This window comes from Manacus candei, unplaced genomic scaffold, assembly GCF_025592945.1.
Source record: "Manacus candei isolate 608988 ecotype Guabito, Panama unplaced genomic scaffold, ASM2559294v1 h1tg000034l, whole genome shotgun sequence".
Lineage (NCBI taxonomy): Eukaryota > Metazoa > Chordata > Aves > Passeriformes > Pipridae > Manacus > Manacus candei.
In genome coordinates, this window is record NW_026138082.1 from 12,072,560 (window position 1) to 12,088,534 (window position 15,975).

Here is a 15,975-nt window from a genome sequence, read left to right on the forward strand (position 1 = left end):
TCAGCATGGGAAACATAGATGCAAGAGATGCTGTCCTGCACTGCTTTGATCTTCAGCTGACCGAGTGACGTCACTCTGTTTTTCAGCTCTCTGTGATTTGATCCCACAGGCTTTCATGTTGGCCTCCGGGTAAACTGAAAGAATATGCTGGCATTATCTAAGACCTACATGGACACTTCTGGATTCCCCGTTCAGGCTTGCTTGCCACTCTGCCACAGTGATCGTTTCCCCCTTGGGTCCAAGGAGATGACAATGGTAGCAAGGCAAATAAGGACACATTGGATGCCTGATGAGAGTATCAACCCCACAGTATGGGTGGAAGGGAGATCAAAAACTGTGAGATGTTCTCCCTTTGATGAGCCACAGCAAAAACAAGAACTTCTAAGGAAGGCTACTGCATATTTGTTTCTTTGGTGGGGTAACTTGGAGATAGTGTAAATGGCAAAATCCTTTTACCCCAAAATGAGGGGTTTATTCCAGCTCTACAGGTTTCAGACTGATGGGCCTGAAGGAGAAGATAAAATTTCCTTTAGCTCACTGATCCACTGAGAGTTTTACCTGCCAAGGAATGAGAAAACCCAGTTATTCTTTCATAGGGATCTGCACTATTATGCTGTTTTGATATGAAACAGGTTGTAAGTATGCAAGGCTGCCAAATTTACTACAGCAATATGATTGATTTCTCTCAATGGAGCCCACTTTCCTAAGTGAGGACCTTAAAATTGCTATGGTATGAGCAGAAACAATCAAATTGTGCTGTGGTTACACATTACAGAATGTCACTGCAGTGGTAAAAAACATTAGGATGTAAGTGATTATTAATTTTCATCATTACATTGGCTGCAATAGTCTATATGTAACATTACATTTGTACAAATGTTGCCAGAAAATTTAAATTTGAAGCTTAACATCAGAGTATAATTTTCTTTGTTTCTTTAATTTTTTGAATGTGGAGGTTGTTAATTCACACTTATGCATCTCCTGATAGTAGAGACGCTCATTCAAGTCATTGTCTTGTCTTGAATTTAAATTTAGATTGCTTATATGTGTTCATATTTTCAATTTATATTATTAGATCCACTCCTGCTCTATTCTTTGCTCATTAGGGACCTCTAAACACCAGCTCGAGGAAGTTCTGTTAAATGAATCGCATGTCCTTTGCAAGAGCTCTTTGAATGACGCGTAATTATCGACAATTAACAAGATGCTAATTATACCTTCAAATTATAATCCTACTGAGCAAAATAAAAATCCTTTATGGAAGGAAAAATTGTTAAAGGCACAACATTATATTAAACAAAATGACAAAAAGTTTGGCAACTTCCAATGGTATAAATCAAACAAACTGCTGAACACATCATGCAGCTTGCCAGAATGGCTCTCTGCCAATTAGCTTTTTATTGCATATTCAATAAGCTGGGGGAAGGGGGAAGTGGAAAGAAAAGTGAAGGAGGAAGAGAATTTAACTGGTGTGTCACTGCTCAATCAGTAAAAAGAAGTCAGAAAAGCTGTAACTATTTAAACTTTGCGGTGTGTGTTGTTTTACAGTTCCGTCAAAATGAAAGAGAAGTTTGTCTGAAAGGTTTGAAGCTACAACCACTTTAGTAAGTTTTATAATTGCAAGAGAAACAGCAAGAAGAAGTGTCTTTGTGAACATATCTTGGACCCAGTCTCTAATTGTGCACCATGCATTTGTTTTTTTTTCAGCAGTTGGCACAGGGAGTTTTAGGTCTTTATCTACACTCAAAGATGGAAGTTTTTGCAAAAGTAGAGCGGCCAGAATTAAACTTCTACTCTAAATTTTCACTAATTATATTTATCTCTGCTACAATTTAGTCTAAGTATCTTGTTCTTCAGGTCATCCTGATCCAAGTCAGTCCTCAAGGACTTGCTCAGTTCTGGTATCAGACTAAAGGGTTCACAAAATAACAAAAAATATGTCCAATCTCTTAAAAACTTAAAAAAAGACAAACCAAAACAACAACAACTGGAAGAAAACAAACAAACCAACGCCAAAAAAACCCTCCAAACCATATTTATTTTCTCTAAAAAGAAGCTATAGCGCAAAACGGAGATTTCAAGTGTTATGACAGTTCTCTAAGATGCTTGGATTTTTTTACACTTTTATGGTAAAAGATGTCATTCAAGAAGAAAAAATAATTACAGAATTTTCCCGATAAAATAGAATTTTCAGTGGTCTACCCTGCAAGTATGTCTGCAATTTTAGGTAATAAATGTTAGAGAAAGAGGACAGCCTTTTCCTATCTATATAATTGTTAGCTCTTTTGCAAACATACTGTAGAGCACAGTTTTGGTTTTTTGGATTTTCTTGTTTTGATTTGTTTTCCTATTGACAAATTCCAAAAATCAGTAATGGTTTTCAATCATTCACTGAGCTGTACTAGGTGTTCTGTTTGGCCAAAGCAGTGGTTAGGACACATGCCATGAGGCTTCTAGAACTGTTTTCAGGTCATGAAGAGTGGTCTGCAAGAACTCCAAGTGAACCTTTTGCAAGTATTTGACAGGCTGGAATTCACACACAGCTGATTTTACAGTCTCTGCAAAAAGCTTATTAAAAAGTCAAACTGTTTCCAACGAGTACTTGATCCAAATGAAATTTTGAAATTCAGAAATCCTTGAAAGTTTTGAACTCTATTCTTTGTTTTACTAAGAGGATTTTCCAAAGAAATATCTAATTTTTTAGCTACTTTAAAAAATGTTGCCTCCTTTTCTGCTGCATGAAAAGATATAATAAGCTTTTTGTGTCTTAAAAGAAAGTGAAAACTACTTAGAAGTTACTTCAGAAGACATACCATAAGGAAAGCAACGGGAAATTGGATGACAGCATTTGTCATATTCCATCTGTAGTTAACTTCTCATAACCTATCTTATCTAAACATAGGAAGGGAAGACATTGTTTAATTTAGGCCTCATACTACAACCATTTAATAGTCATTAATTACTTTCTTTTCTATGAGAACACAGGGAACATCAGACTCATAATTAATCTAGATTTAAATATCCAAGAAAAAGGACATCCTGATCTGCCAGGACTGTATGCAGTACAGCAGAAAAGCATCCTATTTCCCTGTAATCTTCCACTGGAAACTGAAGGGGTTGATGACTGATGGTTGGCAACCAGACTGTTTTTCATACCACTGCGCACAGCAACTTTTCTAAAACATCTTTAGTTTTTATTCTTTTCAGATCACTTTATGCATCAACATAGTTTTACAAAACATGCTAAACTCTTCTGCTTTCTTTGTTTGTTCTTTGTTGGGTTTTCAGGAGTTCTTGTTGCTAGATGATCAGTCTATTCTTATGTGGTATGCCTGGATTGATAATGTAGGATACTACATTGCTACTGCTAGACAGACCTGTGCTCTTTGAGTTTTCCAGTCTGAGAAATTGAAATCATTCTGTTGAGCAAACTGTTTCTTTTCTCCAAATCCCGTAGTCTACTGGTATTCTGACAAGAGAAAGTAACTTAGCTTGATTTATGAGAATGTAACTCTAAACATTTAAGAAAGAGAAAGAAAATATGGCATTAAGCAGATGCTGTGTCCTGTCCGCAGAGTAGGATGTGCCCTACTAAGGAATAAAGAGCTCCTGCATTCTTAGTCTGGGTAGATAGACAATGACTTTTCCTTCTAGACAGAACTAGTAGTCAGTGTAGAAAGATTTTGAGCTGTTTTTACAAAGAAAAAATACCTTCCAGGAAGTTAAGTATTTCCAGGTGGCCCGACAGCAAGCAAGTTCTGTGAACTCCTTAGTCTGTTCTTTAAGAGTTACCTGAGGAAGACCTATCAAAACGAGGACATTTAGAGCAGTACTTTCCATTATAGAAAGTCATAAAGCTTTCAATAATCTTTCCAAAGGAGAAGGAGGACCCATATGAAAGAAAAAGTATGAATGAGTTAAAACATCAACAGAAAAACAATTAACATGAATTTGTAAGCAGTTACTCAACTACTACAATGTTTCTTCACAAATTCTAAATGTAGAAAAAGGAAATGTACATCTTTACCCCCAGAAAGGAAATAAAACTGATGTAAAAACATAAAAAAATTATTTAATTCATTTAAGGGACTCCAAAACAACAAGAAGGAATAATGAAATTATAGTTAAATATAATAATTGGGCAATGCATATGTCAAATTAAAATATTAGGCAGAAAAGTTAAGAAAAGAAATTAGGTATCATCCTGCTGAACAACAACAACAAAAGTCCTACTTTGACAAATTCCATCTGCTAACAGAAATAAAAATTGTTTCACCAGGAAGATTCATAGAAATAATATGAAACAATAGTATGAACTGACACTGCTCTAGTTGTACTACATAAAACCACAGGCCACAATGCAGCAAAGAACTTAAACGTGCTGTGCAGTTTCCCATAATGATGTGGAGTAAACTGAACACATTTTCCTCCTTAACTTCTTGTTTTATTAGTATCTTTTAAGTTACCAATAGATTTTCTCACAGCTTTGCTACTGGTCCTACTATGGATGTCCACCTTTTCTAAGATATTTCTAAGTCTGTTTAACCACCTAGTGGAGAATGAATAAAGGCGTTTAAGAATTTATTATTTTTCAGAAAGGAGTGTTCTGAAGTAAGCTCCTGGTCAAGCTATTGTCATAAATGTAATTATGAGTTTAGGAGAATACAAGACACTTTTACAGTGGTGTATACCTAAATGCCAAAACAATAAAGGAGATATGTTAGATTTCTATTTGGAAAGCAGCTTTGCAGAAAGGATCTGGGGGTCCTGTCAGGCCCTGAGGTGAACACTAGACAGTAGTGTACTCTCCCAGCAAACAGCCCCCTGGGCTGTGTTAGGAGCAGCATTGCCAGCAGGTCAAGGGAGCTGATCCTTCTCTGCTGCTCAGCACTGGTGTGATGCACCTGGAGTGCTGGGCTCAGTTCTGGGCTTCCCAGTACAAGGGAGACATGGACATACAGAAGAGAGGCCACCAAAGGGCCACTATGGCCATGGAAGGACTAGACCATCTCTCCTATGAGGAAAGGCTGAGAGAATGGGACAAATTGATCCTGAAGAAGAGAAAGCTCAGGAAGGGCCTCATGATGGGCTGATGGTGGGGAGTAAAGAACCAGACTCCTCTTAGTGGTACCCAGTGATGGGACAAGAGGCAATGGGCAAGAACTGAAGTACACAAGTATTTGGGTTTTTTCTACTGCAAGCCTGTTCAAATACTGGACCAGGTTGCCAAGAGATGTTATGGAGACTTTGACCTAGGATATATTAAAATTCTGACTGGACAAAAAATATATTCAAAATCTGATAGTTGTGAGCAACTTACTCTAGGTGACCTTGCTTGAGGAAAGCAATTGGATTAGGTGCCTTCCTACATCATTAGGTGCCTTCCTCCAAGGGTACCTTCCTACATCAGCCCATGCTGTGATTTTGTGATAGTGAGTTGAAAATGAGAGAGACTTAAAGAGGACAGTCCTATTAGGTCAGTTTGTCTTTGAATGTGTATGTAAGCAAGTTTACATAAAGGGTAATCAACTGTAAAGGACTTTTACAAGTTTCTTGCTTTTGTAGAGGCTTTCCATTTACAGAACTATGAGCTAAGAGACTTCAGAAATGAGTTCAGCTAGTTTTCATAAGCCTGAGGGAGCAGATACTTGCATATAGTGGATTGCGTAGATTGAATTTCTTTTACAAACTACTATGAAAACTAATAGGATGGTATAGTTAATCTTGAAGAGAAAGAGCAAAAGACATAGGCAACAGAAGAAAGGAAAGAAAGAAAACATAGGCTTACATGAGGAATCCAGAAGTGCAGACAAGTGACAGAAAGAATTGTGTTGCTCTTTTTGGCTCACAGTAACCCTTTATGTTCATTTGGAAAAGGCTGGAGAAAAGGTAGGTTTGTCATACTTCAAATCCCATATAAGTAACTAATCCACCTACAACCTTATCAAGACAGAAAATCATATGTACCCCTTTTAACACCACCTTGCAAGCACTGCATGCGAATTTTAGAATCAATCTGTTTAACCTCTCTTCCTCACTATTAGAACCTCTCCTCAAAGCAGTTCTTTCACTGCCTCTTATTACCTGCCCATTGAATGTCTTTCACCAGCAGGAGAGGGACAAGGACTTTTCTCTGGTTTTATCTTCAGTGTGGCTGATGTGAAACTGCTTGGTAAACCAGACTCACCAGACTCTACTCCATTCTCATCTGTGATGTGTCTAACTGTAAATTTCTTTATTTTATCTGTTCTGTTTCTCACCATAAAAGTCGTATATTTGTGGTAATTTTTAGTAATTAATAACTGCTCTCTCCTTGTCTATGGAAACAGTGTTACTTTCTTCCCCTCAACATTCTCCTACAACCAAATCGTTTCCTCCTACTTAACAGTAACTCCTGAGATTACATGCTGGGAACACTGGTTGGCAGTTTATGTGAAGCAAGCTGTCTGGTATCCCACTTCTTATTTGCAGCAGACAGAATCTGCATCTCTGGTTTGATCTGGAGTTTGGGGAATGCTTGGTTGGAATTTGCTTCAGCTCCTCCCTGCAATCTTGCAGCAGGATTAGGTATGTCATTCTCTTAGACTCATTTCTGTAAACACTTAGGCATCTGTTTAACACTTGTGAGTAGTTCCACTGAGACCCACATTTAGAAGAGAAGTGTATAAAATGGTTGTTTAGATCCCCCTCTAATCTAGTGGGGGTAGGTGTCGATTTATGCTTCTTCTGAGTGGGCTTGTGAATTATTCTTCCCTTTCCAGCACTTTAGGGGTGCAATTAAATACAGGATATTTTCTTTTTACACTAAGAGCTATATTAACTAGCTTGCATAAACAACTACTTAAGATAATTGAACTCAGTATCTAAGTTTTCTAAATAGGGAAGTAACTGATAAATTCAAAGTAGAGAGGTCCTAATTTTGTAGGTTTTGAATGAATATTTCACCCTCAGACAAAGAAACGGTCCAATGGAAAAGAGCCAGACTACTTAGTCATATGAACTTCTGAAGTGACTGCTGTGTAATCTACTGCTAGCTGGAGCAGGAAAATGTGTTGACCACTTAAGAATCAGATATCTCTATATACAAACACCACACGTAACATTCCGCTGTCTCAGTTCCCTTTTCTCTCTCTTTGCAAACAGTATTTCTACTGACTGCTTATTCATTTCCATATGCATACACATACCCACACATATTTTTCCATATGTATGCACATGATGCATGTACACCACTAGCCAGACCTGACTGGACTTTTAGTTCAGCAGTGCCATCTTCATCTCTCAGTGTTCACCGCGTGATCTTCACCAGTGGACTATTCTGGCATGATATTTAACTAGCTCAGAATCAAGAGAAAGTATGGAAAGAAATTCCTCCTTCAATGCCAGGTCAAGTAGTACAACGAAGAAATGTTATATTGTCTATAGGCAAAAAAGAAATTCTGAGTCTGCTAGTACCTGAAGAGCTAAATTCCATGAAAAAGTAGAGAAAGATTGGGGAAATAATAATACATACTGATTTTGTAAAGAATAACAAGGAAGATTAAAGGGAATACTTTGAAAATAGGAAAATACATAAATAGCGTAGGCAAGGGTAACATATATCTTAGCATATGAGTAATATTATATAGCACCAAAGCTACAGGCATAATTTAACTTATTTCTGAAGTGTCCAGGGTGATCAAGGAGGCTTAATATACTGGAATACTGAAAAAAATAGAAGCACACCGTTAAATAAACTTTGTAATGTATGTATACACTCATAGTCTCATCTGTTCTACTTAAAAACATTCTTTCATCTCTAACATGAAATACCTACATAGTTCCTCAAATTTCTCAAAATGCTATTCAAAGACAACCGCTTTGAAGTTTGCCCTAGCCAAGTGAAGACAGCTAATAACTTAGCCACCAGAAACATAAACATGAGGTCAGAGCAAAGAGTGTGCATTTTTTTTAAAGAACTGGGTATGAGTCTTGCACAAGGTTATATGTTGAAATTAAATGTTTTTTATTAACAAGTTGAGGGTGCTGAAAATAGTTATGGGTACTGTAATGTTTAGGTGGTAAGATGTGTAAACTGGGGTTGGTTAATGCTGGCTCCACAAGTGGTTTCCTTGGTTTGAAATGATTGTGCTGATGGGAAGTGCACTTGAGCAACCTAACTATAAATGTAGAATTTGGGGGCTTGGAGTTTTCTTTAACTTATTTTGCCTTCTTTTAAATTTAAAGAAAATATTTGTCATCTCTCAATTTTTAAACTCCTGCTTTACACATCAATCTTCCTGTACGCCCACAGTGTTCCTTCACCTTCTACTTGAATTTACATCCCTTTCCACTCTGCCCTGAGCAGTCTCCTTTCCTTGTAAACTGGTCTTCAGATACCATCCCTCCCTATTGTTATGCTTTATATTTCTCTGTACAACTTCTATATACTGAAAATATACAGAGCTCCACATGGGTTTTCCTTACTGTCTCTATTCCACTGCTGTACATGTCACAAAATACAGATTTATAGATAGAATTAGAGTATCAGAGAACCATGGACAGAAAGAGAAAGAAGTTTGAAAAAGGGAGGAGTGGTGTGAAAAGTGGAAGGTGATAATGGGAACATATCTTAGACTGTAGAAAAGTTTTTTTCTGTGTGCAAAATACTTCTACCACATCCCAGTTACCAAAAATAATTTTTGAAAGAAATAGAAAAAAAAAAGTATTCCTGAACACTTAATTCCTCTACGACACTGTCCACTTGAAGGTATGATCTAGGATAAAGAAATATTAGGTAGTCTTTTATTAGAACATTGACAACAAACTACCCCTTCCAACTTTGAAACCATCAGAGAGTTCTGATATTTTACTCATCAAAGTAATTTTCTGGATATACCTTATTGCATTTATTTCAATTACAGTCAATTCTAATAACACCAGCCAGCCAAGGATTAATACTCTATTACTTACATGTTGTTTACATTGATAAAATGCTTCTTATTGTATTTCCTCAATAAAGAGAAGAAAAAATGGCTTTTAGGAGGTTGCCTTAGTCTGTCAAGTCAATATAAATGTGGGATATTTTAAGGCTGTTTATACTTGATATCATCTTTGCTGTAAGAGAGCTGTCTTCATTCTATTTTTGAATGAGGTTTATACTATAATTCTAAGTACTTTAAAAACATGCTACTGGAAGTTATCTGGCATATTGTGCAACATCATCTACTACTAAAATACAATGTAATTTGCTGCACAGAATAACTTTTTCTTAGCAAAATGTCTCAAGAATGCTTATTCTCATTATTTCAAACATATACAGCAAAGTTATTATTGGAGCTTAGAGCCAGTTATTGCTGAGTCAAACATTTCTGGAAAGGAGAAGGAACCTGAAAACCTATCCAATGTTAAAATAGAACTGTACCAGCAGACACCTTCGTAATCAAAACTCTTCATTTTTTAATCAGTATTCCTACCAATCTCTGGAAGCTCTTCTGGAATCATAAAGAATAGAAAATAAACAAATGTTTAAAGAGTGTTTTCTTGAAGTGCAAAATAGGGCTATGATAAACCTGATTGAAAGTTGAATGCTACCAACTCCATGGAATGTGAGGTGGGTAAGCCCAAAATGTATTATTTTTCTTTAGCACAGAAACATTTACAGAAATAGGTCAATATGATAAAAAACATTCCGTAAGCCTCCCAGAGAAACAGTACACTCAGAAACATAAAAGAAAAAAACCCAAGGTGCTCTATATATCCCTCCCCCCACTTATAAGCCAGAGCATTTTGTCTGAATTCTAGACGAGTATTACAGCTGTCCTAACTATTTAATTTTTTTCTTTTTGTTTGTATAAAGAGAATGTGTACTAGCCTCAGTGCTTTCACAGTACCTTTGATAAAGGATTTATACATACACAGAGCAAGAGTGCTAGAATTAATTTTTTTTGAGACCTCGAGGTCATGAGACTGGACGGGACTTTTGCATTCCAAGCCAAACACACCCAAACACAGGTCAAGTTAGATGTAATTTGAATTCCAAAAGCCTAAAAACAGCCTATTCAGCAATAAGTGAAGGAAAAAAGAAAGAGTGTCTAATGTAATCTGATATTGTTATTAAACACAACCTCCCTCCCTGCGCTTAAGCACTGTTGATATTGTGACATGAATTGACAAAAGCTGGAAAATTCAGCATTACACTGACACCTCATCCTTTGCTCATGACTTTATGAAGAGAAGGGGAAACAGATATCACAGCATGAACTGAAGACAGCATCAATCAACCATATTTCTGAATTTTCTGGCTGTTGGTCAGTTTGCATCATAAATTTAATGTTGCTTAAACAGAAGACTCATTGTAGTTCAACTTCAGGGAAAGAACTCATTATGAAGCAAATATGTTAATATTGCCTGTAAGACTGAAATAACACAGGAAAATATTTAATTCATTTAAAAAGAATGTTCATTTTATAGTTCCCCCTGCCCTCCACCCACCCTGTAGTAAATTCACGTATTATACAAGTATTATTTATCAGATTTGCTTCTTATGTCACTTATTGTATATCAGGTAGTTACACATTTTGATAGAGGGTCAAAGCTTTCTATATTTACATTACTTGTTAGTTTATCATGGTTTCTGTGGACATGATATGGTCCATTTATATAAATATTCAAAAATTCTTGACTTCATAGGTTGTATTGAATACATCCTATTTACTAATTCAGCTGTTGCATGTGCATATTAGGTCATAGTGAAGATGTGTGGCATTAAAAGTAAACCAACTTGCTCATTCCAATTCTGTTCCTCAGCCAACCTCCCCCTTTCAAATGCCTAGACATGCTATTCTAAGCTTGTAGTGGGTTGACCCTGGCTAGTTGCCAGGCACCCACTAAAGCTACTCTCTCACTCCCCTCTGCAACCAGACAGAGGAGACAAAAAAAACCAGCTAAGGATTCATGAGTTAAGAGCTGGGAGAGGTCACTTAGTGATCACCATCACAGGCAAAACAAAGTCAAAGTGGGGATATTACTTATATTTATTACTAACAGAATCAGAGCAAAAGAGTGAGAAGTAAAATAATCTTTAAAATACCTTCCCCCCACCCCTTTTTCTATGTTTTCCCTCCTCCTCTCCAGAGGTGCAGGGGGATGGGGAATGGGGTTTATGGTCAGTTGTTGTTTCTGCCGCTGCTCAGAGAGAGGAGTCGTTCCCCTGCTCCCGTGAGGTCCCTCCCACGGGAGACAGTCCTTGATGGACCTCTCCAACGTGAGTCCATCCCTCGGGCAGAAGTTCTTCCCAAACAGCTGTCCCTTGGGTCACTCCTCCATGGGGTGCAGTCCTTCATGGATGAGCTGTGCCAGTGTGGGTCTCCCACAGGGACCACAAGTCCTACCCAGGAAAAACCTGCTCCAGCGTGGGCTCCTTTCTCCATGGGCTGCAGGTGGGTCTCTGCACCCCAATGGTCCTCCATGGGCTGCAGGGGCACAGCTGCTCCACCATGGTCTGCACCACGGGCTGCAGGGGCCTCAGCTCCAGCACCTGGAGATCCTCCTCCCCCTCCTTCTGCACTGACCTTGGTATCTGCATTGTTGTTCCCATGTTCTCACTCTGCTCTTCCCTGTCTGGAATTCTTTCTGTGCAATACCTTTCTGTTCTTAAATATGTAATCACGGAGGCATCGCTGTCATTCCCAATTGGCTTGGCTTTGGGCAGCAGCAGGAAGCCTGTCCTGGAGCTGGCTGGCATTGCCTCCACTAGACAGGGGAAGCCTCTAGCAGCTTTTAACAGAAACCTAGCAACAGAAACACACTACAGTTATAAATTAAATATTTGTAGTAAGCATGCACTTTATTTAGGGATATTAGAAAAATTCATATTTCTGATAATCTAAATTATGTTTTAACATATCCTAGACTTTTAAAAAGAACTCAAGAAATTACTTCCTTCCTTTTATAAGTATCTACTAGAAAGATACCTAGTTTGCAGGCTAAATACATTGTACACAAATTTAAGAGGTTTCTTCTGTCTCCCTAGCTAAGCCTCTGAGTGGTACTACCATACATCCTGCTGTATTTCTCTTCCCACTGCTATTTACTTAGGTCTATATTGGATTAAAGAGGGGCAAGTGAGGGGCTTGACCTGTGCTTTTAGCCTCGCTCATATTTCCTCTTGTTCAGGTACAACTCATGGCTGGGCTTCGCAAATGAAGATTAGGGAAAGGTCTCTACCCACGTTTGGCACAAGCGTGCTGGTGGCTAAAAAGGCCAATAGAGACAGGCATGTCTGGTTGCAAAAGGCACAGCAGAAAGACTCCTTAGGTGGTATATTCTGCAAGGCAAGAATCTTTCTGCATTGTCTTTTCTCCTCGAGAGTGATCCTGCGTGCTTTCTCAAAAGCGTCAGCGGCATTATAGATGGCGTGTCTCCAGACCTCCCAATTGGAGGCCAGAGTAGACCAGTTATGTTGATCAATATGGCCAAGGCTGAGATGTTGTTTCAGGGAATTCTTGTATCTTCTCTTCGGGGCTCCTCTCTTGCGGCAGCCAGTGGCAAGTTCACCATAAAGCAAGATCTTAGGGAGGTGGTGGTCCTTCATCCTTGAGACGTACTCTGCCCAAGGCAGCTGTGTTCTCATCAACATGGCCTCAATACTTGTGACTGCTGCTTGTTCTAGAACAGATGTATTAGTCACATAATCTGACCAGTGAATGTTTAGGATTGTATGGAGGCAGCGTTGATGGAAACATTTTAGGAGTCGCAGGTGGTGGAGGTAGATGACCCATGATTCAGATCCATATAAGAGAGTAGACAGCACTATGGCTTTGTAAACACTGATCTTTGTACTTTTCTTCAAGTGTTTATTTCGCCAAACTGTTTTATGAAGCTTTCCGAAGGCACTATATGCCTTTGCTAACCTGTTGTTTATCTCTCCATCAATCTTACCATCCGAGGAGATGAGGCTGCCTAGGTAATTAAACTGCTGGAGTGATTTGAGCTCTGAATCACCAATGGTGATATGGGGATGATGGAAGACTTCCTGAGGTGCTGGTTCTTCTGTAATAATTTGCCTCTTGTTCAGGCATTCTCCCAAACACACCCATACACAATTTGGGCAACAGAGGGGGCCTGGGATCATTCCCAGTGGGCCTTTTGGAGGCGACCACCCATTTTTTTGACAGAGAATAATTTAATTTGTGCATGCTGACAATATTGTGCAATTTGACCTTAAAGACAGAAAAGTGCATTCCACTTTGCAGTATATATGTAACCTAGCCTATATATATGCTCCCTCCATACAATATTCTCTTCTTTGCCTCAAACACCACACATGAATAGATAGGAAACTATCATGGATGATTTTAACTTATGATAGAATTGGTATACCCTAATCTCTCTCTGTGATTCCATGAGTCTACATATCTGAACAAATAGGTAAATTAGATTATATAACTTCTGTAACATGATAATGGAGAAAATCACCTCATATTTGCCTCAGGTTGCCATCTGCCTCAAGCAAGTTAATTCTATTTGGATGCTGCCATGACACTGTCTTTATTTATGGATTAAAAAAAGAAAGTATTTTATTCTGTTTGAAAATATCCAGACAAATTTCACTAAAAGAGAATAAACATTACATGATGAATGCTTTTACATCAGGATAGAATAACTCCTTTACAGCATGACCTGTATGTGCCTGAAATTCTAAGTTAGGGAAAGAGTTACAAAGCCATCCAGCAGTAGCTCATAGAAGGGTCAGAAAAGCCCTTTGTGCCTGAATTTCCTTAGCGTAATAATGTAATAGAGTGCTGTCTCTGCATTGCCCAAAAAAAGCACTTTGCCTCAAGGTAAAAAAACAGAGCAGAGGAGCAATGATGTCCTTTGATGGGGGTCACATGAGATGCGTCCCTCCACACAGGAATGATACCCGGTATTCTGAGATGGAATACTTATGGGACCCATTCTTGGTTGATACTGTAAAGGTGCAATTATCCCTCAAACTGTCTAATGCTATTCATCATTCCAACATGACATTGGAGTAAAATATAGAACTAATCATTTTCCCTCAAAATCAAATACATGCTGATGCAAGAAAACATGCATTTTAATGATAGGTGTGAATTTTGGTTTGAAAAGGTATTATTCTAATATATATATATATATATATATATATATATATATATAAAGAATGTTTACCTAACATGGGTTCTTGGTATAATTCTGAGAAACAGTGTTAGAGTGTAAAATATTTTTTTTCGACATGTGTTTTTCCCTAAGTCATCAATAACAAAGTAATATGCTGCTATGAAAATTTGTGCTTCTCTAAAAGCTGTGCTTCAGAATTCCTAAGAGCTTTTATTTACAGAAACAGGCGCTGAGAAGTTAATGAAGTTCAGGCAAGCCCAGCTATACACAGATCATAAAATTAGACAGATTTAAAAACACTTAAATCACAATTTTCAAAGTGGAATGACAGCTGACATCTGAAGATACAGGGCACTGTAGATGTTGTTAAATGCAATTACATTCAAAGATACAAATAATGTCTTTTTATTTTTTATTATTTATGCCACTTCCAGCACTCTAACAATAGAATATTTCAGATGCTTTTGCTTTTTTGTTTCCCACTTTGTCCCAAGAGAAACAGTTTTTTTGGTATGTAGTCTGGGTATCAGTTGTTTCTTGTGAACAATTTATTGTTGAGCAATAAAGTTGAAACTAGCTCTTAATTTGAATCAAAAAGGTGTTAAGATTTTTGAGCACTTGTAGCTCGTAGAATAAGAGATTTCAAAGCCTATGAAAAGCCTATGGAGGCTTTATTGGCATCACAAAAATGTTCCAAATAATTCAGTGTATGTGTGTATGTGTATGACTGTGCCTGCATGTGCACAAGCTGGGCTATGAAACAATTTCCCAGAGACAAAAATATTGAGGTAACCAGTTGTGAATATCTAGCATTCTTACATGCTTATCCTATGTGACAGAAACAATATTGGGGTGATAGGTTGTGTGATGGTGCTGGCCTGCTTTTTTTTCACAATATGATTATTTGAACTTCCAAAGGTAGAATCAAAATAAAACAAATTGCAAAAAGTACAGATATTGAGAATAAGTTTAGCAGTCTGAGGACAATGGATTTTCACAGCAGAGGACACTGGGGAAGAGGCAAGCCTACCCACTGCAATTCAGTTTAGACCAGCATTGTCTGACTGCTCTTCATCCAGCTGCTGATTTGGATGAGTCAGTGAATAAGATAGGAATGACTGCATATTTACAGTAGAATTAAGTAATGCAAAGTGTTTTCTCTAGAGCTGGCTATTATCATGTTGACATTGGCTAAACATTCAGTGAGGCTGAAATGGACAATATTTGATAGTCCTTAGTGTTACACAACAGAAAATGGAATCAGCTGAAATATCTGTATTGCAGAATCAGTCCAGGAGCAATGCTCTCCCTGCCATTCCAGCATTTGCACAAGGAACAACAGTGATTAAGACTCCTACCTATTCTGGGAAATTATGAAAAATGAACATGATCATTCTATCAAACTCATGAGATAGATCCTAGACGGTTGATGTGTTAAATTCATGCAGGTAAAAGTTTTTATTTTATAAACATTTCACTGGGTAAATGCAAAACAATTCTACATGTTTCTAGGAAATTTTTAATGTTTCAATAATTTTCTTGGTGATTGCACTGTTTTTCTTTATTTATCATAACACCACATACTTTATGGTCATGTTGGATTATATTTGGTATCTATTTTCAGTGACACTGCATATTTTTTTATCATTACCAGATACTTTTTCCTGCGTACCTAGGGAAAATAAAAAGCAATCAATTCATCCTAACAGTCTTTAGACAACTGAAAGTGAAAAGTTTAATCCCACTGAGGCACAAAGGATCACTTAATAGTCAGTGAAGATTTTCCCATTTCAAGACTCAGTCAGACGGACTTCTTGTAGCATATTTACCGAGGCCACAAAATCATTAAATCTA